Source organism: Canis lupus, chromosome 24 (assembly GCF_003254725.2).
Source record: "Canis lupus dingo isolate Sandy chromosome 24, ASM325472v2, whole genome shotgun sequence".
Taxonomy (NCBI): Eukaryota; Metazoa; Chordata; class Mammalia; order Carnivora; family Canidae; genus Canis; species Canis lupus.
Genome location: NC_064266.1, coordinates 25,147,166 through 25,170,617, shown reverse-complemented (window position 1 = coordinate 25,170,617; position 23,452 = coordinate 25,147,166). Strand labels below are relative to the sequence as shown.

The 23,452-nt window shown below is 51.3% G+C and overlaps 1 protein-coding gene and 1 long non-coding RNA gene across 2 annotated transcripts in view; both read right to left on the bottom strand.

Annotated features, from left to right (window-relative positions):
• Positions 1-9,745, bottom strand: part of DLGAP4 (DLG associated protein 4) — a 195,258-nt gene extending 185,513 nt beyond the window's left edge. The window contains exon 1 of the mRNA XM_025469950.3: positions 9,658-9,745. The gene's annotated coding sequence lies outside the window, so the exon portion shown is untranslated. The remainder of the gene's footprint in view (positions 1-9,657) is intronic.
• Positions 9,746-15,351: 5,606 nt separating this feature from the next.
• LOC125753554 (uncharacterized) lies at positions 15,352-23,098 on the bottom strand. The gene is made up of 2 exons (XR_007405662.1): positions 21,791-23,098; positions 15,352-16,563 (listed from the first exon to the last, which is right to left on the bottom strand). It is a non-coding gene; the product is annotated as an uncharacterized LOC125753554 (long non-coding RNA).
• Positions 23,099-23,452: the final 354 nt, after the last annotated feature.

Below are 23,452 nucleotides of genomic sequence, written 5' to 3'. Positions count from 1 at the left end.
CTAACTTCGCACAACAGCCTCTGCAGCGGAATATTATCATCCCCACTGCCTAGAATAATGTCTGGCACATAGTAGATCCTTATAATAGTTAGTGTGGACTAGACTGCATTGACAGTAGACCCCAACATTTCAGGGCTTAAGGAACAAGAAATGTATTCCTTTTGAGCAGTCATGCTTCTCCCAATGTTGGCATAAAAAAAAAAAAAAAAAAATGCTTCTCCCTGGTAGGTCCATAAGCTAAAACAAGGCAACCGATCAGCCAACTTCCCGCTTGCCCAGCCCCAGGCACCCCCACATCGCCCCAGAGGGGCTCATGCAGCCACTGCTCCTACTCTTAGTCTGCGGCAAGAGGAAAGTGGGCTGCACTCTTGTCTGAGGCATTTGCCACGCGACCCGACCCCTGTAGGGGAGAGGAGCTCGAGGGGGCATGGGCTGTACTCTGGCCACAGTGCTTGGCTGACGCTCATGAGCCGTGCACCCACTGTGTGCTGGGCACCAGGCTGGGCACTGCTGGGGGTGCGAGGCGCCAAGAGGCATCAGCCTGGCCCCTGCCTGGAGGGGTACGGGAGGCAGACACGTTGGACCTCACAGTGCATAGGCCTCTGGAATCCAGATGGGAGTGACTCAGTGGATGAGAGAGAAAGTCTCCTGGAAGGGCAAGGCCTAAGCTGAGTGGTAAATAACACAGAGGAGTTACTGAGCAAGGACTCTGGGGAAGGGTATTCTGGGCAGAGGGAACAGCGAATGCAAAGGCTGGGGGCCAGAGGACACGGGCATGTTCTGTGAATCCCAATTCATTCAGCTGAGCTGTAAGTGAGAGCACACTGGGGGCGGAGGGGACCCCAGGAGTGCCCAGAGGCAGGTGACAGAGGCCTTGGCTGCTCAGGGCTCTGTGCCATGATGAGGTATAAGTGGCTGGGTATGGTTTCTGGATCAATCAGTTTGTTTGCCTGTAGACAGTATATGGGCAGCCCCCTGGGAGGGGGCTGTGACAGTCATCTTGGCCACAGGCCATGAAGGCTAGAACCAAAAAATGCTTGAGAAGGGGACATGAGGCAGTGAAGGAGCCCAACTTCTGCTCTATAGCTGAACCCCTGGACCCACCCCAAGGGCTCCAGGTGTGAGGCTGCCTCCCCGCCAGCCTCCAGAAAAGGCCGTGTCATTTATCAAACCCAGCCTGGCAAGTGGTTCCCGGAAGTCTCGGGGCTGCTGGCCACAGGGCCCCTTGCCCACTGCTGCCCACTGCCTGTACCCCTGCCCCATCCAGCATCAGGAGAGAGTGGTGATACATGGGGTCAGCAGAGGTCAGCTGGCTCTGGCCTCAGTGGACAGGCAGATGGCCAACACTCCATGCCAGTGCTGGGAAGGCCTGGGGTGGGGCCGGCCAGGAGAGCACTGTGGGTTTGCCCTGCTCCAGAACCTTCTGTGGCTCCTCAGTTTCTTCCGGTGGGAAGCCTCCATGCAGGGTGGTGGTGCTGAGAGGAGAGGCCTCACTCCCTGCTAACTCGCTGTGGGACCCCAGGCAAGTTGCTCAGAAGGTCCCAAGTGGGACTCAGTGAGAGTCAAGGGTTCTGCTAACTACAACCAGGACAGACGCTCCAGGAAGCTTGGGGATCTAGCTCACCTCTGGCCGAGGTTCCAGCCCCACCTGGGCAGGCTGCCTCACCTGTCTGAGGCTCAGCTTTGTCCTGTGTCAACAGTCCACCCGTATCCCCTGAGACCTCGGTTTCACCTCCCACAGGGCCCCCTGCAATCCAGGCTTCTGAGCCTTCCACTGCCCCTGCTGCCCAGCTCAGGGCCTGTCTCACTTAGCTCCTTCTCGCTCTCAGGGATCAGGTCCAGGGTGGCCTCCTTGGGGCGGCCCTCCCTGCCCTGCCACACTAGGTCTCCTTGTACTTCTCTGGTCACAGCGCCCATCACTGACGTGACTTGACATTCATCTGAAAGGTCGGGCTCCCGAGGGGATTGTGGGCTCCACTGGGCAGGGGCCAGGCGCTCCGTTCACTGATACAGGCCCGACACCTGCTGTGGGCACAGAGCAGCCACCTCACGTGCATTTGCTGAATGAATACGGAGGCGAATGGGAGGAAAGGAAGGAAGTCTAGAGGGATGGGAATATCTGTCTCCTGGTGTCAAGAGGATCTGACAATACACAAAAGGCCTGGCTTGAGTGAAGGCAACGTCACTCACACGCACGCATATGCACACTCCCACACACGTCTCTCACACACTCCCCATACACACGTACCACATAAAACATACACATACTCCACATACACACACACCCCACACACGTGCATGAGGGGAAGTGAAGTGGCTGGGGGGTGGCCCTACCTCCCTGTCCACACCCACACTCCCCCAGAGTCCTCTGCTGAACCAGATACACGAGGGTCAGATCCACAGACGGGCAAAGGTGGGCCTGGCCCAGCGGGTAGCCAAGACCCCCAAGATGCCCAGAGCCAACCTGCTCTGTCCCCACCCACGCTGTCCCTGGAAGGCCTCGCATATGCCCACTCCTCCAGGAATCTCTCACACCCCAAAGGTGGCAGGTTCCCCCAGAGGAAAGGTGCGAGATGCCGACACTTCCTCGCCTGTCATCACACCTTGACTTCAAGGGTGGTTGCTGGAGGTCGACGAGAAAGCTCATAGTTCCCAGCAGTGCCAGGTGGGCACCCAGAGATGAGCTGGGGCAGCCTCCACCTCCATCTCACCCCACTCCTAGAGCGCTGGTGCAGAAACAGAGACAGAGAAGGCAACAGGGGGCTCACAGTAACCCAGCTGGCCTCCTGCCTGGGGTCTGCCTTCTGGCCTGGATGCCTGAGTCACACAGACCTGGTGTAAATCCTGGCTCTACCATCCACCTGCCAGGTGGTCTCAGTTTCCTTAGATGTAAGATGGAGAGGATCACAGCACCTGGCTCCCTCCACTGTAGGGGGCACACGCGGAGAACACAGGTGGTGGGGGGCCCTGCTCCCTCAGCAGCTCCTCCCGAGTTACAGGGAACCCCTCAGAGCCATCACTGCAAGCTGCCCAGTCAGCCTCAGAATCCCAAAGCCCAGCCTTCACCGTGCACACTGCCCGGAAAAGGCAGGCAAACATGCCACGGTCACACAGCAAGGCCCCGGTGCACTGAGACTTGAACCGGGGCCCTCTGCAGCTGAGCCTCCCACCCTACAAGTGGATCTGTCAGAGCCGAGGAGGTGCCAGGGCTTGGCGGCAGGCAGCCGGGGGAGGGAGGGAGGCAGGCAGGCAGCTGGGGGTGGTGGGAAGAGCCTTTTTTCCCCTGTCTTTAGCAAACCCGGATCCCCGTTTCCAAGCTGCGCTCCAGAGCCCATGGTTGCTGCGTCACAGCGCGCAGTCAGCCCGCAGTGGGTGGAAGGAAAGGCTCCCTCCCTCTGGCTTGGGCTTGGGGGACAGTGAGAGGTGGGGAGCCAGGCAGGGGGTCAGGGGTCAGGATACTGAAGGCTCCCTGACATGTTTCAGGGGAAATCTCAGCTCGGTTCTCTCAGAAAGCTGAGCTAGGCGAGCCACGGAGACCTGACCCCCAGCACTTCCACAAATAGATGGAGACCGTGAGGCCCAGAGAGGCACTAGGCCTCCACTGGGGACACACAGCAGCAAACCAGCTCACCAGCCATTCCAAACCCCCATCTCCCGGTAGCTGCAAAGCAAAAGCTTTCTGGACCCACCCCTGTCACCGCAGGCTCATCTGTCACTGCAGAAAGAAAAATATATGAACCCAGAGGCCTAGTTTTCACTCTCCAGCCCTGTCTCTAGGGGCACAGAGACTCCCTCCTGTGCAATTACAAACACTTCATCAGGGTGTGGTTCCGAGCCCCTGCAGTGGGGCCCAGCACGGTGTGAAGGTACACAGCAGGTGCTCAATAAGTGGTCCTATATTCCATTTATATGCCAGGATGCCTGCCCCATTTCTGCACTATCAAAGGCAGAACCTGCCCACATCACGTGCTTTCTAAAGATGACCGCCTCATGGACCAAATGTGGCTTCAGCCATTTCTGAAGGAGACTCTACGAGACGACAGATCACCCATACAGGCCTTCTTACGCTGAAGGAAGAGATACAAATGCTTTGTTTGCTTTGCTGCCTTCTTGGAAACGTCTGTGTCCCCCTGCCAGGCCCCAGGGGCTGCTGTACATGAGGAATCTGCCCCTTCATCGAGGGATCCCTGGACTCCAGCCTCTTGTTCTCCCTCTGTTGTGCTGCACCCTGGTCCCTCCTCAGCACCTATGCCCCCTCCCATTGCCCCTGGAGCCTGACAGATGGGCCATCTCCCAGAATGGTGTCAGTGAAGAGCAAAGGGGTGGGGAAGGGCCATGGCTCTCCTCTTGTTAACAGCCATGAGACCCAGCAGGCCTCTGGTGGGGCCCAGGAGTCACTGCTGACATCCAAAGGCGCTCCTGAGCCTGCTCTCAGCTCAGGCCAAGCTCTGCCTCCAGAGAGTGGCCAGGTTCCCACAAGCCAGGGACCAGGTCTGCCACATTCAATTCCCATGGCCCAATGCCCACCTCTGCACACACACACGCACACACACACACACACACATCACTGCTGGTGAACGCATCTCCAGAATGTGGGTGAAGACCAGATTCTATACTCTAACTGGCTTGGATTCAAATCCTGGCACGGCCACTTGGTCATCTATGGGGCCTGGTGGGGCAACTACAGCTCTCTCTGCCTATCTTCTCATCTGTAAAATGGGGATGATGATAGGGTGTGATGGTACTAAAGGAGGGGCTGAATTTGGGTGCTTAGAGCTTGTGCTCACTAAACAGAGGGCCCGACACCACACTTGGCTCCTGGGAGTCGGTCACCAGTGCTTTGTACAGTGAGTAGGTGTTAGCCACCGACACCGTTGCCATGATCAGGATCATCACGAACAGCAGCAGGGATCCCCAAGCCTGGTTTTGCAACCAGCCCTGGTGAAGGGTGTAGCAAAATTCTCCAAACAAAATTTGCTTCCATTCATTTTGGGTTTTTGAAAAGGCCACGTCAGACAGCTTGGCGGGGAGGAGGCGGCATTGCGAAACCCAGCACAGAGGGATCCAGAGCCCCACTCCTCGGCTCAGGAAATGATGTGCCATCAGCTAGCAACAGGCTCCTGTATGCTGGCACCCCCCAGGGCTCCTGGGCTGTGGGCTTGCCTCCAGCCACCCTCTGAGTGACCTTGGAAAGCCACCCAACCTCCCCGAGCCTCAGTTTCCTCATCTGTTAAATGGAGACGATATCCCTTTTCATTCCTATCTCTGCGAGTGGTGGGAAGACGCGGACATATATGTCTCTTGCAAATTGAGCGCGGTACTTGCTCTGAAGGCCTCCATCCTGCCCAGGGGCAGAGACTGTGGGCGGGATGTCCCCCCACTATGGGCCACAACAAAAGAAAAACAGGTCGTGAATCTCAGAGGGCCCCCCCCCCACAAGAGTCTGATGAAGTCAAGGGTGGGCTTGTCTTCGGTCCGACACACAGGAAGCCTCTCACCAGTGACGGCCTTTCCCAAAAAGGGTGCAGTGAGAGTTTGCATGACGGGTTGCCCCTCCCAACAGAGCCAATCCCTGCGTTCCCTTAGCTGACAGGATTGACTGTTACAAGAAACTGTTGAGCCTCCTCAGCCCCCTGTTGGCCCTGGCTCCAAGGGCTAACACACACTGCCCTCCAAAGGGCTAACACGCATTGCCTTCCAAAGCCACTAGAGCACACCAAGCCCCATCCCAGCTCTCCACATGGCCCAAAGAAGAGGTAGGGCCTTGAGAAGCCCTTCCTGGGCTGTCAAGATCACAGAGTCCACACCGGGAGGGTGGAAGTTCTCTGAGGTCACAAGGTCCAAGCTTGCACTCTACCAAGGGAGCCGAGAGAGGGGACATGTCGCATCCAAGGGCACACAGCAAGGCAGCAACAGGGCTCCAGGCACTGACCAGACACTCATCATGCTGGCACATCACCCACCTCCAGGACCAGCCTGCTGTGACTGCCCCCCATCCCCTGGCCCACCCGGCACGTGGCTGCCTCCCAGCCTTGTTAATATAGTTCTCTCAGCCGACAGTGCCCTTCCCGCCATTCTCCATCTACCCAAATCCTTCTAATCCTCCAAAATCCACTCCAGATCTAGTGCATGTCCTCAGGAAGCACCTCCCACAGGCCCCAACTCATGGCCCCTTCCCAGCACTGGACAGCACCAGCCTCCACCACCAGGAGAGGCCTGACAGGATGATTACAGTTCACAGAGCAGGGACCCGTGGGATTGACTCTGTCTCTGTGCGTGTGGGGCCACTGAGCAGGTCTCGGGAAGTCCTGGTGGCCCGAAGACAGAATGGAGCATTAGGTAATGGTGGACAAGCTAGTGGACAGACTGGTGACCTACTGAATGAAAGTAAGCAGGTGATGATGTGTGTAATGAACTGGCAGAAATAAATGCCAGACCAGATGCCTCCAAAGACACAGGCTCCTGCCCAAGCATGTTCCTCACTCTCTGGTAGAGTCTCTGGGGTCCCAGAGACAACACTGGGATTTTAGAGGCCATAGGCCTATAACCCTACAGAGCCTGGCCAAATGCTTTGGAGTTTGCAGGCCCAGTTGGAGGCAGGAACTCATATGAATGGTCGTGTTGACAACTGGGGCTGGCCAAGGCTCTCACCACATCCTACTACCCAGCCCTTGACTTAGAGTGGCCCAAACGACGCATGTCCATCCATTTATTCAGCCAAAGAAATGGACGGAGGGCCCAGGATGAGCCAAGACCTGTTCTCAGCACCAGTGGGATGGCATGAGGAGGCAGGCATGGCCCTGCTACCCTCCGCACTGGCTATACGGAGAGAAGTCCGATAATAAGGAACAGTGATGGGGATAGGGAAGACAGAAGCCCGCGGGGGCTGGGACCATGGTGACAGGGAGACAATCTGGCCTGGGTGTCAGGGAAGGTTTTCTTCTGAAGCAATACCTAAGTTGAGATCTGGATGATGAGTAGTAATTAAGTAGGCAAATTGTGTGTGTGTGTGTGGGGGGGGGATGTTCAGGCAGAGGAACCAGCGTGTGCAAAGACCCTGGGGCTAGAGGCAACGTGTCCTGTTCCAGGAAATGAAAGCAGGCCAGGGGGACTGGAGCCAAGGAGGGAGGGGAGGGACTGCAAGATGTGGCTGGAGAGGTAGCTAGTCTGGGGAGGAGGCTAGGCTTCATTCTGGGAGCAGTGAGCACTTATTGAGTAGCCACGGTATGCTTTTTGAAAAAAACTCCACATTCAAGATTTTATTAATTTGCATTTCAGAATGTTTAAGTGGAAGTGTTTAAATGCACTGTAGTCAGATAATGCTACTTTTTAACGCTTTTTGGAATGAGTGGATCTATCAATTAATCACAGATATATGGGAAAATAGAGACCAATTGCTCCTGGCCCGCAGAGCACCCAGGAGAATTCCACAGAGCCTCCCCATCACGAAGAAACACTGGCATTTAAGAAGCCGGTGGCCCATCAACTGCACGAGAACTTAACGAGATGCCAGTGGGTGCCCCTGGTACGTCCAATTCATCACCGAGTCTTACAAAAGCTCCAAAGTACACAATCTATCCTTAGTTCCCAGTGCTGTTCAGCCTCTTTTCAAAAACAGCAATTCAGCTGCCAGGCAGCCTTGCACCCAGGGCACACCCTCAAACCTGCGGCTGCATCTCAAGGCTGCTTCCAGCCGGATGCTGCCCTGGGTCCCACAAACCTCAGCCATTAAGCCTGCTCTACCCCATACTTTCTCTCCAGTCCGGACCTTGCACTCCACCCCCAGCACCTGGGACAGACTGCCTACCTACCCCCTGCCCCCCAGAGGGTGGGGACCACACCAGCTCATCACATATCCCTAGCGCCCCGCACAGGCCCAGTCCAGTCTCTGATGGTTGAAGGAAGGAAGGGTGCCGTGGACATCACACACAAGCACACTCCCAGAAGTTGAGCCTCTGTCTCTGGGCTCCAGGAAGACCCAGGAGTCCTGGCGCACCCCCGCCACAGCACAGGCACACGCACACAAGCCTGTCCCACGTGCACAGCCAGTGTCTCCAGGAGCTGCTGGGAACACACTCCGCATCTGCCGCTGCCTGGCCTCTGACAGCCCAGCTGGCTCGGCTGGGCTCCGGGGCCTGGCGGTAGCTCCCAACACTCCAGCCACCAATGGGTCACCCAGCTCTGCGGCCCCACCCAGCCCTGCTGCCCACGGGAGTCTGGCTCAGGCCCCTCAGGCCACCATGGGACCAGACAGCCCACAGTTCCCTCAGTGGGACAGAAACTGGGTTCCTCCAACAGCCACTCTCTGAGATGATCCCATACAACCTCGTTCCACCACCTTGAGCCTGGAAGAAAACACAGCCCCCTCCCACAAGTGACGGCACAGAGGCAGAGGCAGCCAGGACCCCAGGGAGTAGGCTGAGAGTGGAGGTGCAATGAGAGTAGAGGTAGATCAGTCCAGCTTCCTGGGGCTGGGGACTGCAGCCCCCTCCCCCTCTGTCATTTCCACTTGCAGGCAGGTGGGGGTGCAGGAGCCCTCCCCCCCCCCCCACTAGCACTGCCCTCCAAGCTTGAGGCTTCCATCCCCAGACATCCCATCCACCCCCTTGTTGCCACCCCCATAACTGGCCTTTGCCAACCCATAACCCCTTTCCCCATCTCATTTCCCCCCACAACATCAACAGTCTCTGGCTGCCCGCCCCTCTGCAACACAGGCAGCTCTGAGGAAGGGAGAGGGAGAGGGACGAAAGCATAGGGGAGCCGAAGGATGGAGGGGGATCGGAGCCGGTAGGTTAGGTCGAAAGAGGCAAGGGACCGTCATCACACGTACAGGTAGCACATGTCCCCTCCCAGCAGGCCCCGCACATCTGGACCCAGCTGGCCTCTCCGGCCAGCAGGTCCACCTGCCACGGGCTCTGAACGCGTACCCCTTTCACCGCGGGGCGCCGCACGTGGGGGCCTCCCGTGGCCATGTGAGCGCCCCCCCAGCCCAGGTGCCAGGGTCAGCCCGGCCCCTCCCGGGTACGCCAACAGGGAGGGGGCGCCCTGCAGCGCTGGGGGGTGGGGTTGCCCCCGCCCCCTCCCCAGATGCCAGGTCCGGGAGAAGAGCTCGGAAGGGGGGAGCTGGTTGGGCAGGCTCGGGGCCACCGAGGCGGGATGGAGGCAGCCGGGCTGAATGGAGGAATGTCCGGCCCTGGCAGGGCTCTCCCTCTCCCCGCTCCGAGACCGGTGGGCAGGGGAGCCGTCTTCCACCCCTGGCGGCCCTGCGGATTGGGGGTCGGCCCGAGGAGGGGCTCCCCAGCTTTGGCAGCCCGTTGGCATGGGAGAGTCCGCGGGAAAGAGAGGTGGAATGGGGGTCCGGCCAGGACGGGGGGTTCGGGCCCGGGCACGCCGCCCTCCCCCGGCCTGGGGTCCGGGAAGACCTAGATGGGGGATCGCGCCCAGCGAAGGGGGCTGGCCAGCCGCAGAGCCGCCCCCTCGGATCGGGGGCTCAGAAGACAGAGCGGGCAGGGGGAGGGGGCTTTCTGCGCCAGCGCCGCCCCTCGGTTTCGGGAGGTCGGTCCGGGAGGAGACTCGCATCGGGGGTCTCGCCGAGGGACGGGGCGCACCGGCCCGGAAAGGGGGTCGGGCCGCCGCGCGCCACCCCCGCGCCCTCACCTGCGCCCGGCGCCTCGGCCGCCTCCGGCCCGCTCGGCCGCTGCGCTGCGCCGCTGCCGCTGCCGGTCCGCTCGCAGCTCCGCCGCCTAGGCCCCGGCCCCGGCCCCGGCCCCGGCCCGCGGGCGCCCCATGCCTCTCCTCCGGCCGGCGCGGCGCCCCAGATGCGGCTGCGGGAGGAGGAGCCGCGCGGCCCCGGCTCCCCGAGAGCGGCGGGGAGGGGGCGGGGGGCGGGGAGAGGCGCGCGGGGGAGGGGGCCGCGCGGCTGCGCCCAAAACCAGGCGCGGATCCGGCCACCGGCCCGGGGCTGGGCGGGGGTGGGGGTGGGGGGCGCGCCGTTGCCAGCGCCCACCCCCACCCACGCCCCCGCAACCCGGAGGGGAGGGGGAGGGTCTCCGCGGCCGGCGACGCGCGGTCGCGAGCCGGAAGGGCGCTTAGAGATCCGCGGTCGGCCGCCCAGAGAGTGCAGGCTACCGGCACAAGGTCACACAGCGTGGGCTGCAGTAGCGCGGGAACCCGGAGCCGCAGCCGACGGAGCTGGGCCGCGGGAACCCAGCTTGGTGAGCGCCGGCTGATGGAAGAGCGTAACTGAAGCCCACACCGGACGAGACTGGTCCGGGTCCACACCGTGGAAGTCAGGAGGCTCCTGGGATTCGAACTTGGGGCTCCTGCGCCTGGGAACGTGTGCCCTGTCCTGGTGACCCATTTCCTGCAGGTGCCTCCTCGCCTACGGCAGCACAGGGGTTAAAACAATCCCGGGATGGACCTGCACTGGGTACTCCTCCTACTTCTGGGGCTCTGCGATCATAGATGAGAGATTGCCTCTTCTGAGTCCCAGTTTCTCCACCTGTAAAATGGGGACGACACTAGTGTTGTACCCACAATCTGGGTTGAGGAACCAAAGAGGTAATAGATGTAAGCTTCTTGACAGTGCCTGACATTCAGTAGGTGTCAAATGAATGCTCTCACCGTCCCTGGCTCCCACATCTCCCAAGAATGCTAGTTGAATGCAAATCGAGTTAAAACAGTGTTTTTTTTTGTTTTTTTTTTTTTTTTTGGAGTTAAAACAGTGTTAAAGGGTGGTGTTCAAAGCGGAGCATAGCCCATTTTTCCAGCTTCACCCACCATCTGCTGACCCTGCCCACATCTCCAACCCAGAAACAGGGGTTCCAGCACTTCCCTGCCTTCCTGTGCCAGCAATGCCTTCCCACCATCTCCACCCAACAAATTCCTATTCATCCATCAAAGCCCAGAGCAAACAGTTGTATGCTCCAGCTGCTACCAGTCCATCCATGCCTCCCTTCACCACTCCTAGTGTCTGATATAGGTTTGTCCCTGTTTTGGTGGGCTTTGACAACCGCAGTGAGAATGTCACTCAGAAGAGATGACACCATGAGAACTAATTCTGCCCAAGAGAGCTCCCTGGAGGAGGTGTGGCTGCAGCAGAGCCTAAGAAGTGAGTTTAGAGCTCTGGGAGGAGGAAACACAGAATGTGGCCAGCAAAGAGGTGACTGTATGTCTGGGCAGGGTGTCATAGGGAAGAGAACTGCTTGGAATAGGTGGAAGGAACTTATTGTCTAAGCCAGGAGCCAGTAAGAGTCAGGAGCCCGGCAGCAACCTGCCAGTATGTGGTCAGGTCAAAGATGAGTGGGCTTGGCCCTCAAGAACACCTCACACGTGGTTCCCAGGAGACTTACTTGTACAAGGATGTTTAAGCAGTATCATTTGTGATACTGGAAAGCTGGACACTACCTGACTGTCCATCACCCAGAGACTGGATAAATCATGATGAATTCAGACAATGGAAAATTCTCCACGCCATGATCTTCAAAATAGGTGAATGCGAGCCACATACATCTATGAAGATAAATCTCAAAAACACACTGTTGATTCATCTTGTGAAAAATAGGAGTTGTACATTTATGATTTGTGTACTCTTTGTATGAATTTTATACTTCAATATAATTTTTTAAAAATAAAAAAATATATGGGGCACCTGGGTGGTTCAGCTGGTAAGGGTCTGACTCTAGATTTGGGCTCAGGTCATGATCTCAGGGTCATGAGATCAAGCCCCGCTTCAGGCTCTGTGCTCAGCACAGAGTCTGCTTAGGATTCTCTCTCCCTCTACCCCTCTCCCCACTTGCACACACACACACTCTCTCTCTCTCCCTTCTCTCTTTCTCAAATAAAAAAATAAATAAAATCTAAAAAAAAATACATTGTTGGATGAAAAAAGCAAGTTGCAGATGGAAAACACAGTTTGATGCCAGATATATAAAGTTTGAAAACATGCAACACAACACTGTATATTGTTTAGGGACACATATATATGTAATGCAAGTGTAAAAACACATACAGGAGTTATAAATAGCAATTTCAAAATGGTAGTGACCCTGAGGAAGAGAGGGAAGGGAATGTAACAGGGGCTTCAAGTACACTTGAAATGGTTTTTCTTGAAAAAAAAAAAACAAGAAACAAAGAAGATTAATTTGAGAGAGAGAGCACATGCATGTGCACAGCAGGGAGAGGCAGGAGAGGAAGACAGACTCAGGCTGAGCACACAGACCCAGAGATCAGGACCTTAGCCAAAACCCAGGAGTCTGGTGCTTAACGGACTGTACCATCCAGGTGCCCCTTGAAAAGATTTATTTCTTAAGTTGGGTGATGGGTACCTGAGTATTTGTTATACTGTTCTCTAGACTTTTTTGTGAGCATGAAACATTCATAATGTATTAATACTTTTTAAAAAAGATTTATTTATTCATGAGAGACAGAGAGAGAGAGAGAGGCAGAGACACAGGCAGAGGGAGAAGCAGGCTTCATGTAGGGAGCCCGATGTGGGACTTGATCCCAGGACTCCAGGATCACACCCGGGGTCAAAGGCAGGCACTAAACAGCTGAGCCACCCAGGGATCCCCAATACTTTTTTTTTTTTTTTTTTTTTTAAAGAAAGGTAGTGCCTGGGAAAGCGATTGGGAGCCATTGCTGGTTCTTGAATGTGGTTGTGATATGGGGAGTGGAGTGGAAGTGGCAAAACTAGAGAAGGAAGGTCGGGGGAGGCTTGTTTAACAGTCTAGGAGAGAACTGTAAAGGCCTGAACCTAGACTGGAACAGTTATGGGGAGGCAGAGAAGGATGGGAAAGACTTAGAGGGTAAACACTGGTGTGCTTACGCAAGGTCACAAACTTAAAAGTCCTTAGGGCCTGGGCAGGCCATTTAAGCAGGGTATGAGCATGAAGTCATGGGGTAGGTAGGTGCCACCCCAGTGCCAGATGATTGTTGCCATGTGGCAAAGAGGCCAAGCAGGGCCACATCGTCTCTTTCTCTCTCTCTCTCTCTTTTTTAAGAGAAATCAGCAACTCATGTTTTTTTAATGCAAAATCTCCTGAATATAAATTATGGCAACTGAATTGAAAAGAGAATTAACTCTGTAGGGGCCAAGCCATTCTGGTTTGCAGTCCCCTTAATGAGGAAAAGACCCAAGGAGATAAAATGAAGGGACCACGGCACGAAGTTGTCCTGCCTCTGAGGCTAAAGAAGCTCACAGCCCATGCGGAAGTCAGGGAGGGCTTCCTGGAAGAACTGACAGTGGGCAGTGAAGCAGAAGGTATTTCAGGATGAGAGAACAGCAAATATAAACACAGGAGCTGAACTGAGTGAGTCCAAAAGAAAAACTAGCAAAAAACGCCAACAGGGTGTCTCACAGAAGGGGAACAGATGGCCAGTAAACACACAAGGAGGTGCATGACCTCATTAGTCATCCTGGAAATGTAAATCAAGACTATGATGAGATGCTACTTCATACCCATTTGACCGGCAAAAACAAAAAAGTCTCACAATACTAAGTGTCAGGGAAGAAGTAGATCAATGTAGCTCTTCTATTGGCTGAGGGGAGGGTGTGATGATGTATCACTGTAACCCAGCAACTCCACCCCTGGATACTTGTGCCCAGAAATACCCGTGCATATGTGTGCTCAGCCAGTGCTTGTCAAACTTTAATGTGCATGGAAATCATCCAAGGATCTTGTAAAAAGGCAGATTTTCGTTAAGTGAATCTAGGGCAGGGCCTGAGATTCTCCATTTCTAACATGTTTCCCAGTGATGCCAAGGCTGTTGATCCCCAGACCACATTTGGTGGAGCATGAGGAGAAAGGCACAAGAATATCCATAGCAGCACTGTTTGTAATAGCAGAAATCCTGACAACAATCCGATCATCAGTTGACAAGAGAATGAACAAATAAATGAATTATGGTATAGTCATACACAGCCCTCAAAATGAATGAATCTCAGCTACACTCAACAACATAGGTGAATTCTCATCAACATAGCATTTAGTGGGGCACCTGGGTGGCTCAGCGGCTGAGCATCTTCCTTTGGCTCAGGGAGTGATCCCAGGGTCTGGGGATCCAGTCCCACATCGGGCAACCTGCAGGGAGCCTGCTTCTCCCTCTGCCTATGTTTCGGCCTCTCTCTCTCTCTCTCTCTCTCTCTCTGTCTCTCATGAATAAATAAATAAAATCTTTAAACACACACACACACACACATAGCATTTAGTTAAAAAAAACTATGTACTGTTTTTATTTTAAAATTAGTAAATAAGTAAAAATACACTGTTTAAGCATTCATACATGTAATAAAATGAAAACAAAGAAACTAGGGAAGTATAATTCAAAATTCAGAATAGTAATACCCTCAGGCAGAGAGCCAGGGCTTTAGGAAGGACTCTAGAAGAGGACAGAGTGACTTAAACCAAGTAGAGTCTATTTGGCAGCAGGTACCCTCCAGCCCTGGCTAAGGACCGGCTCTGGTAACAACTAGATCTAGATAGTGACCACATCTAGCTAATGATGAGATTTGGCTTATGACCAAAGCAGATAATGTCCAGATCCTTCACGACCAGATCTGGGGATGCCTTGGCCCTGGTGCCATTCTCCATGTAAGTCAGGTTCTGGACAGGCTGGGCGGGTACCTTGGGGAAAAGGAGAGGGGGAGCCTCCCAGAGCCCCTGCAGCCAAGGGCTGGCCTCCTTCCCACCCTATCCTATATCCCAAACCTTCTTCTAAACAACCTTTGGGCCTGATGCTCTATCCCACCCTGGCTCAGCCTCTATATCTCTGGACTTGACCAGTACACCAGCCTCCTCCCATGACTCCTGCTCCAGTCTACCCCCTCCCAAGCCACCCTTCACACCAGCTGCAGAGAGATGTTTCTATAACGCGGATCTGTGCCAACTCTCTGCCCAGAACCCTGCAATGGCTTCCTAGCCCTCAGAGAGAAAGTGTGAAGCCTTTAACCTGGTCTTCAAAACCCTTCACCATTTGGTCTTTGCACTCATTCCTAATTCAACTGTGGTCAAATCCCAGGACTCAGGTATAGGCTTTACATCCTCCTAAGGACAAGCTCTTTCATGCCTCCACCTGTGCAAGTCCTCCTACCTGGAATGCCTCTTCCCCACTGCATGCTCACCCTTCAAAATTCAACTCAATGTCACTTACTCTGGGGAAACCTTCCCTGACTTCTGCACCCCACTCCTGGGTTGTCACCTCCAAATACTTAATTTATCTCCTTTTAGTATTACAAAGATTTATGTATTTCTTTGTCCGTCAGCTTTATTGAGATGTACAACCTGACATGTACACACACATGTATATATATATACATACACACACACACACACACACACATATACATTGTGGAATGATCACCACAATCAAGTTTATTAACATATCCATCACTGCACAGTTACCTTTTTTCTTGTAGTGAGAACACTTAAGATTTTACCGTCTTTGCAAGTTTCAAGTGTACAATACAATATTAGCTCTAGACTCCTCAAATGCTTTATGATGACCAAGACACATGATGTCTCAAACACCTCGTAGCAGCCGCTGTTGGTGCCTTTCTGGGACTCCAGCTAGAGCCGTGGTGGACAGCTCCCAGACACACGTGTCTCCACTTTTCTGCCTGATGGCATTTTCTGAAGTCACAAGAGCTTGCTCTGTCCAAGCACAGGACCACTTGGAAATGCAGGGGGAGTGGATGCCTCCAGGAGCAACCTTCAGGCGTGACGGTCAGGCACCAAGGGGGAAATGCCCAGCCTCCACACTGAGGTGTCCTCTCCACTGTTTCTTAGAAATATCTAGACAGGATGGAGCCACTAGGCGCTTACTGATTTTATTGACATTGTCTCCTGCCCAGCCTCACTCTCCACATGCTATTCCTCCTACTTACTGGGATCACCTCTCAAATAAATTCCATGTGCTCAAGTCACTGTCTCAGGGTCTGCTTCTGGGGGAAGCCAGAGTAAGCCAACACCTGTTTGTTTCCAACTCTCCCCTTGACTGGAAACAGCTCCTCGAGGTGTGGGGCCACACTGAATTCACCTTCAATTCCGGCATCCAACAGTCTGGTTCAAATCTCGACTATGCCGCTTGCATCTGTGCCACCTTGGCCAGGTCATTCACTTCCTTGTACATGAAGACTCAGCCAAAACAAGTAGGAGAGTCCTAGATGGTTAATGAGATAGATCCAAAAGTTGAGGGAGAGGGAGCTTTGTAGGTCTTTGCCCTCTTCCTTCTTTCAACTGTGTTCTCCAAATTTTTGGGGTGTTCACGTATTCCTTTGCTTTACTTTGCTTTGTTTTCACAGTGTGAAAGGAGTCTGGGCTCCACAGTGAGCAGGCCTGGGTTCAAATCTTGGTTCTGTCATATACTGGCTGTGGCTGGGCACGTCACCCAATCTCACTGGGCCTCAGTTTCCACACCTGAGAAATGGACACAAGAATGGATACCCACTTTGCAAAGTGGTTGTGACTTCTATGATGGAAGCTTCTTGTAAACCACACAGTGAGTTGAAAGCCTGAGTTATTGTCATCCCTGGGGCTGGCATCAGGCCTGGCATGGAGGAGGTGCCTGGGAAATGTTTGGAGAATAAAATGAGTGAAGCTGGTAGTAGAAACGCCAGGGTGTTCCTTATCTCATTCATTTACTTCTTCATTCATTCAGTATTCACCAATACCCACTTAGGCTAAGCCCCGTGCTGGGCACTGGGAATGCAGGGCTGTAGGAGGAACATCTCTGTCCTCAGGAGGTTTGCCATCTTCAGGGGAGACCCAAGAAAACCCACCATTCCCAGAGGGGTCCTGACCAAGTGTCAAGGAAGTGTGGGAAGGCTTCTGGGGAGAGGTGATGCCCAAGCCTGATAAGCAAGGGAAGAACAAAGTGGACATCCTAGCATGAGGGGACAGTGCACCAACGTCTGAAGGCCAGACCAAGCCCACACAAGCCACTATGTGTAGTTCAGTGGGGGGAAAGCCTCAAGAATTCAAAGGTGAGGCCAGAAAGGTCAGCAGGGACTGGATCATCATGACTTTGAAATCCTCTCAGGAGTCATGATTTTCAGTTGAAGGTGATGGGGATCTATGGAAAATGAAGACAAAATTAGGAAAGAATCTTTGACTTCCTTTGTGAACCAGGACAAGCCATTTTGCCTCTCAGAGCTTCAGTGCCCTCAGCTGTACAATGGGGCAAAAAGATCACAATAGGGATGCTTTGAGGACTTGAAATAAGGTATGCTCATTGCCTGGCAGTGGAAGGTGCTGAGGGGATATGAACTGAATGAATGAGTGAGTGAATGAATGAATGAATGAATGAATTTCTGCCAGGATTAGGGGTCCCTGGTATCTTCACTCATACCATCTGAACCCTGGAACCCAGCACCCTCCCCCTTATCCTACCATTTCCTGCTCTGCCTCTTGTAGTAGGGCCTCCTACTCACCCTTAGACTAACAGACTGGATGACTGGAACTTTCCTAGGGTCATGAAGTGAGTTAAGAGCACAGTGAGGTCCAGTGCTCTGTCCTTGCTCTGTGGCACCAGAAATGCTTTTTCTCTGCCTCTCAATATGGATTTGCCTCCAGTCCCTGCCCTGGTGCTTTCTGGGCTGGGGAGGTGCTTGGGTTCCATTGTCTCCTTGGAGGGCCAGAGCTGCCTGCCTCTGCCTCCCAGATGCCTGAGCCACCATCTGCTCCCACCCGAGCCCTCATCTCTTTTCTTAAAATAATTCCTCCCGTTTCCTTGGAGACATCTCTCACATGGAGGAAAGGAATGGAGGGAGGGAGGGAGGAAGGGAAGAGGACAGGTTGGGTCCCATTTCCTGAGTACCTACTGTGTGTCAGGCCTGCCCCTCATTCCACTGAAGCTTGGAGACGTGACTTCATGTGCCCTAGATCTCAGAGTGAGTAAGAGCTGAGTCAGGATTTGAACCTGGGTCTGAAGGGCTCAAAAGCTAAAGCCTCCCTCATGTCACATGAGGGAAATGCGCATTTGGTACTGCCCTGACTCCACGTCCTAGTGTCCAAGGCACTGCCCATCCCCCCAAGTCATCCTCTCTTATTGATCAATTTAGAGAACACTTATGGAGATGTGTCATATGTTAGGCCCAGGGGGTCAGAAGAGTGTCTCAGATGTGAACAGGATAAAGTCTTTTCCCTTGAAATAGAGTATGCAGGAAGTAGAAGGAGCAGAAGGACCACTGGCCCATTTATTTCCTTTACATATACCAAAGGCTTCAGAGGGGCCATTTCAATTGATCCTCCAAATACTCCAGCTTGGGGGATTTAATAGCACCATTTTTTCAGAGAGGAAACTGAGGTCAAAAGGAGTAAACACAGTTATTCAAGGATACAGAGGGTAGAATACAGTGGTAGAATCAGGATAAAGTCTCAGACATAGAAGATAACTTGCTGGAATTGCCCCCAGAGACCTGCACAGAGCACTGCTGCAGGATATGGAAGGGAGTGATGGTTGGGAGCCCAAGGATCCTCAAGTGAAGGCAAGAAAACAGAAGGATGTGGACATATGGGTCTCAGCCCCCTTTCTGGCCTCAGCCTTCTTGAGCCAGCTCTGTGGCTGATACTACCAGGGGTTCTGATACCACCAGCCCAAGCAGAGAGACAAATTCCACCTGTCTTATTATCTAATAAATCCCACTCAAAACATCTCACAGATATGCCTTACCCAGTGAACATCTGGTCAACCTTAAGTACTTGTGTCCTCTCTTTAGCCCTACACAAGCAGACCAACTGGCTGACTGCGCTAGTCCAAATCTTGGGTTTGGAGACAACTTTCACATCTGATGGCTAAGCCTAGGACAATAGAGGCTATTTCCCAGGATTTCTGGCAGAAGTATGGAATCACTATCATATCAAAATGCCTATGTATTATGTGTACACAGATTACAGCCTAACTCTCATTTCCCCATTCTGCATTGCAGGGCTTACTTCAGGACTGTGGCAACCCCACAGCAGACAGGGAAAGAAGGGAAGGAATCCCACGTGCAGGGGCTAGCATGAACAGCATGAAGGAGACACAGCGGATTCAGAGAAAAGCAAATAGCTGAGGGCTGGTGCATGGGGAGAGCAGCAGAGCAAAGGCCAGAGCAGGGGTTTGAATCAGGAAAGACCTTGAGTGACAGGTGAACAGCTCAGAGCAGTGCTGTCACAGGATTTAGAACATAGGGAAGACGTGATTCAACATTATTTAATGGTGGCCAGTGTGGAAGATGGCTTTCAAGGTGTGAGATGGGATGAGGCCACTGCCACCATCCAGAGGATAGATGATGGGCCCAGGCTTGGCTGGAGCTATGAAAAGTGAGAGGAAAGGGATAGTTGGGAGAGAAGGTGAAGAGGCAGGAAAAGAGCTGTGGATAGATCTGGATAGGGGTTAGGGAAAGGGAAAAAGGAGGCTCAAGTTTCTGGTGTGAGTGGCTGGTAAGGCCCCTGCGATGAGAGGTCTGGGCAAAGGGCAAAGGAAAGGAGGGCCTACTGGAGTACCTGAGTCATGTGAGGTATCTATGGGGCACATGGGGCTGCTCCTACGGGCTCCATGTTTCACAGTTTTCTGAGGTGTCAATCCACAAACTCCCTGGAACCTTCCTAAAACCCTGTTGAGGTCACCACCATTTTTCTCAGAGAGAAAATTCAAGGCTCAGAGACTGATGATGACTGATACAAGGGTTCACTGAGTAAGCAATAGAGCTAGATTTTCTGCCTTCAAGACCAAAGCTTCTCTTGTGTACTCAAGGAGCATCCCAGTCATGCTGAGGCTTCTAAGAAGATGTCCAAGAAAATGGGCAAGTAGGGGAGTGGCTGGTGCTGGAGACAGAGCGATCAAAGATATGGAGTAGACAAGGTCAGTCATAGAGAGGGCATTGGGAGACAAGACATTCACCTGAGCAGAATCTCAAGAATCAGCAGCATTTAAGAATTGAGCAGAAGAGTCTAAAAGGATGTGAGCAGTGAAGCAGAAGGAAAACTGAGTGTATGCTGCAGCAGAAGGAAAACTGAGTGAGTGCTGCAGCAGAGCTGGGGAAGACCATGCTTCCAGAAGGAGAAAGTGGCCAAGAGTGTTATGACATGACTGCTTTTCCTGCGCTGCTCATACCTGGGGCCCGTGGCAATGCTCCAAGGAGACAATAAGTGTACTTTGAAGCTGTAGAGTGCTGGATACAGGCCAAGGGTAACTGTTCTGGTCCAGGCTCTGCTACCCCCTCTACCAGGTGACCTTGGACAAATTCCTTTTCCTTTCAAGACCCTTGTTTCTCCCTCTGTCCAATAAGAGGGTTCCAATTCTGGAAATACTCCTTTATTTATACTATTAATTCAAGAAATATTTACTGAAAAACTGCTATGTGCCAGACATTGTTCTAGGAATTTGGGAGACTTTAGTAAACAACACAGATAAAGACCCAGCCCTCCTAGTGCTTTCATCTAGTGAAGGGAACTAGTCAATAAACAAAAAAAGCAATAAAAAAGTAAACAATACAATTTATTAGGTGGTTTTAAGTTCTATTTTATTTTTTTTTTTTTTTTTTTTTATTTATTTATGATAGTCACAGAGAGAGAGAGAGAGAGAGAGAGAGGCAGAGACACAGGCAGAGGGAGAAGCAGGCTCCATGCACCGGGAGCCCGACGTGGGATTCGATCCCGGGTCTCCAGGATCGCGCCCCGGGCCAAAGGCAGGCGCTAAACTGCTGCGCCACCCAGGGATCCCAAGTTCTATTTTAAAAAGGGGAAAAGATCAGGGTAAGTAGAGTAGGGGGGGTGCTGGAGTTGGTGCAGATTATTTATTTTAAATTGGGCAGTTAAACAGCACTCACTGAGAAGGTAATATGTGAGCAAAAGAGTGAAGGAGGCATGACATCCTTGCAGATATCTGGGGGAAAGCATTCCAGTAGAGGGAGCAGCCAATGCAAAGGCTTTAATGTGAGAGATGCTAAGATCCTCCCCCTACAAAACATCTGAAAATGCTAGATTAAAAATATATATGTGGAAATGGACAAGTCTTAAAGTAGAGAAATCCTGTCAGATCAGAAACAAGGCAGGAATGTGAGACCAAGAAGATAAACTGGCACTGAAGCTGCAGGTGTCATGCAGACACCTACAGCTCAGGTTAGTCGATGACCCATGTAAGACAGAGAGCCAAATGAGTCAGGGATCATTCTGCAGAAATGATGGACCTAGGAAGGGCTATACCATGAAAGAAAGGGTGAATTTTTTAAAAAGTATTTTTTTTCACAGAAGCAAGGAGCAAATAAAATTGTGTTAGGCTAGGACCCAATGGAATTACAGAAAAAAAAAATCTCCCCTAAGAAGGTATGGATATTGACTGGCTCTCCCATGAGTTTTAGGCATGAATCATAAGTACTAATGAGGTATCAAAAAAATTCAAGTTGAGAACTTCAATTTAAAGTGGACCCCAGAGGTGCCTGGGTGGCTCAGTAGGTTAAGCACCTGACTTTTGATTTTGGCTTAGGTCATGATCTTGGAGTCCTGAGATCAAGCCCCATATTGGGCTCTGCACTCTGTAGGGAATCTGCTTAGGATTCTCTCTCTTCTCCCTCTGCCCTTCCCCCTACTTTCTCTCACTCTCTCTTTCTCTAAAATAAATAAATAAATCTTTAAAAAATAATAAGGTGGACTCCAAATCTAACAAAGCCAAAAGTTAATTCTTTGAAAAAGATTAAGAAGAGAAATAGAAAGGTAACTCAAATTAGATAACACAAGTAATTAACATCAGGAATGAAGAAAGGACATCAGTACAGATGCTACAGACATTTAAACAGTAATAAGAGGGATACCTGGGTGGCTCAGTGGTTGAGTGCCTGCCTTCGGTCCAGGGCATGATCCTGGAGTCCTGGGATCGAGTCCCACATTGGGCTCCCTGCATGGAGCCTGCTTCTCTCTCTGCCTATGTCTCTGCCTCTCTCTGTGTGTGTCTCTCATGAATAAAAAAAAAAAAATTAAATGGTAATAAGAGAATATAACACTTTTATGTCGAAAACTGGATAATTTCATTGAGGTGGACAAATTCCTTGAAAAACACTACTTATCAAACAGATACAAGAAGATATAAAAGTTTTGAATAGTCTTATATATACTAGAGAAATTTAATCTGTAATTTAAAACCTTCCCATAAAAAAATAATAAAATAAAACCTTCCCATAAAGGAAACTCTAAGCCCAGATGATTTCACTGTGAATCCTTCTAAATGTTTAGAGAATAAAAAAAACATCAATCCTACAAACTCTTCTAGAGAATAGGAAAGGTGGGAATATTTCCTGACTTGGTTTATGATTTCAGCCTAAACTTGTTATCAAATTCTGAGAAAAACATTATAGGAAGGGAAAATTGTAAGCCAATATCTCCATGAATGTAAAAATGCTAAGTACTACAGTGGTAATACTAAATGCTGTAATATTTTTTTTAAATTTTTTTATTGTAGTTTGATTTGCCAACATATAGTATAACACCCAGTGCTCATCCCTTCAAGTGCCCTCCTCAGTGCCTGTCATGCAGTCACCTCATCCCCCTGCCGGCCTCCCCTTCCACTATCCCTTGTTCTTTTCCCAGAGTTAGGTAATAAGTATTATCTATTAATATATAAAAAGCACAGTACATTATGACCAAATGTGATTTATTCCATGAATGCAAAGCTGGTTTGATTAACAAAATCTGTCAATATAATTCACCACTTTAACAGATTATTTTATTTTTTTTAAAGAATTTATTTATTTGAGAGCATGAGAGAGAACATGAGTGGTGGGGAGGGTCAGAGGGAGAAGGAGAAGCAGACTCTCCACCTAGTGGGGAGTCCAACATGAGGCTTGATCCCAGGAACCTAGGATCATGACCTGAGCCAAAGGCAGCCAACTTAATGGATTGAGCCCCCTCGGTGCCCCCAATAGATTATTTTAAATGACCATCTCAAAAGATGTGGAAAATATATTTCAAAGTCAATATCCATTCATAATAAAAACTCTCAGCACATTAGGAATAGAAGACATCTTCATTAATCTTACAAAGTGTATCTAGAAAACCCTACAGCTAAGATCATACTTACTGGTGAAAATTTAAATACTTTTTCCTTTAGATTAACTCTCCACTATCACTATTGTTTATTCAACATTACAGGCTATCCAGTACAATAAAGCAAGGGGAAAATATGCAAAATGGGAACTGAAAAAGTAAAAATGTCACTTATTGCACATGTGGAAAATCCCAAAGAATCTACAAACTATTAAAATTAATAAGTAAATTTAGCAAGGTCTCTATCTACAAAGTCAATATTCAAAAATTAATTATATTTCCATATGTGAGCAACACAAAAATTAAAAATAAAATTTTAATAATACCAGTTATAACATCAAAAATTCACCAAATACTCTAATAGAACTCTAATAAAAGAAGAATATAACTCTAATAAAAGTTGTGCAAGTCTACTATACTGAAAATGAGAACCA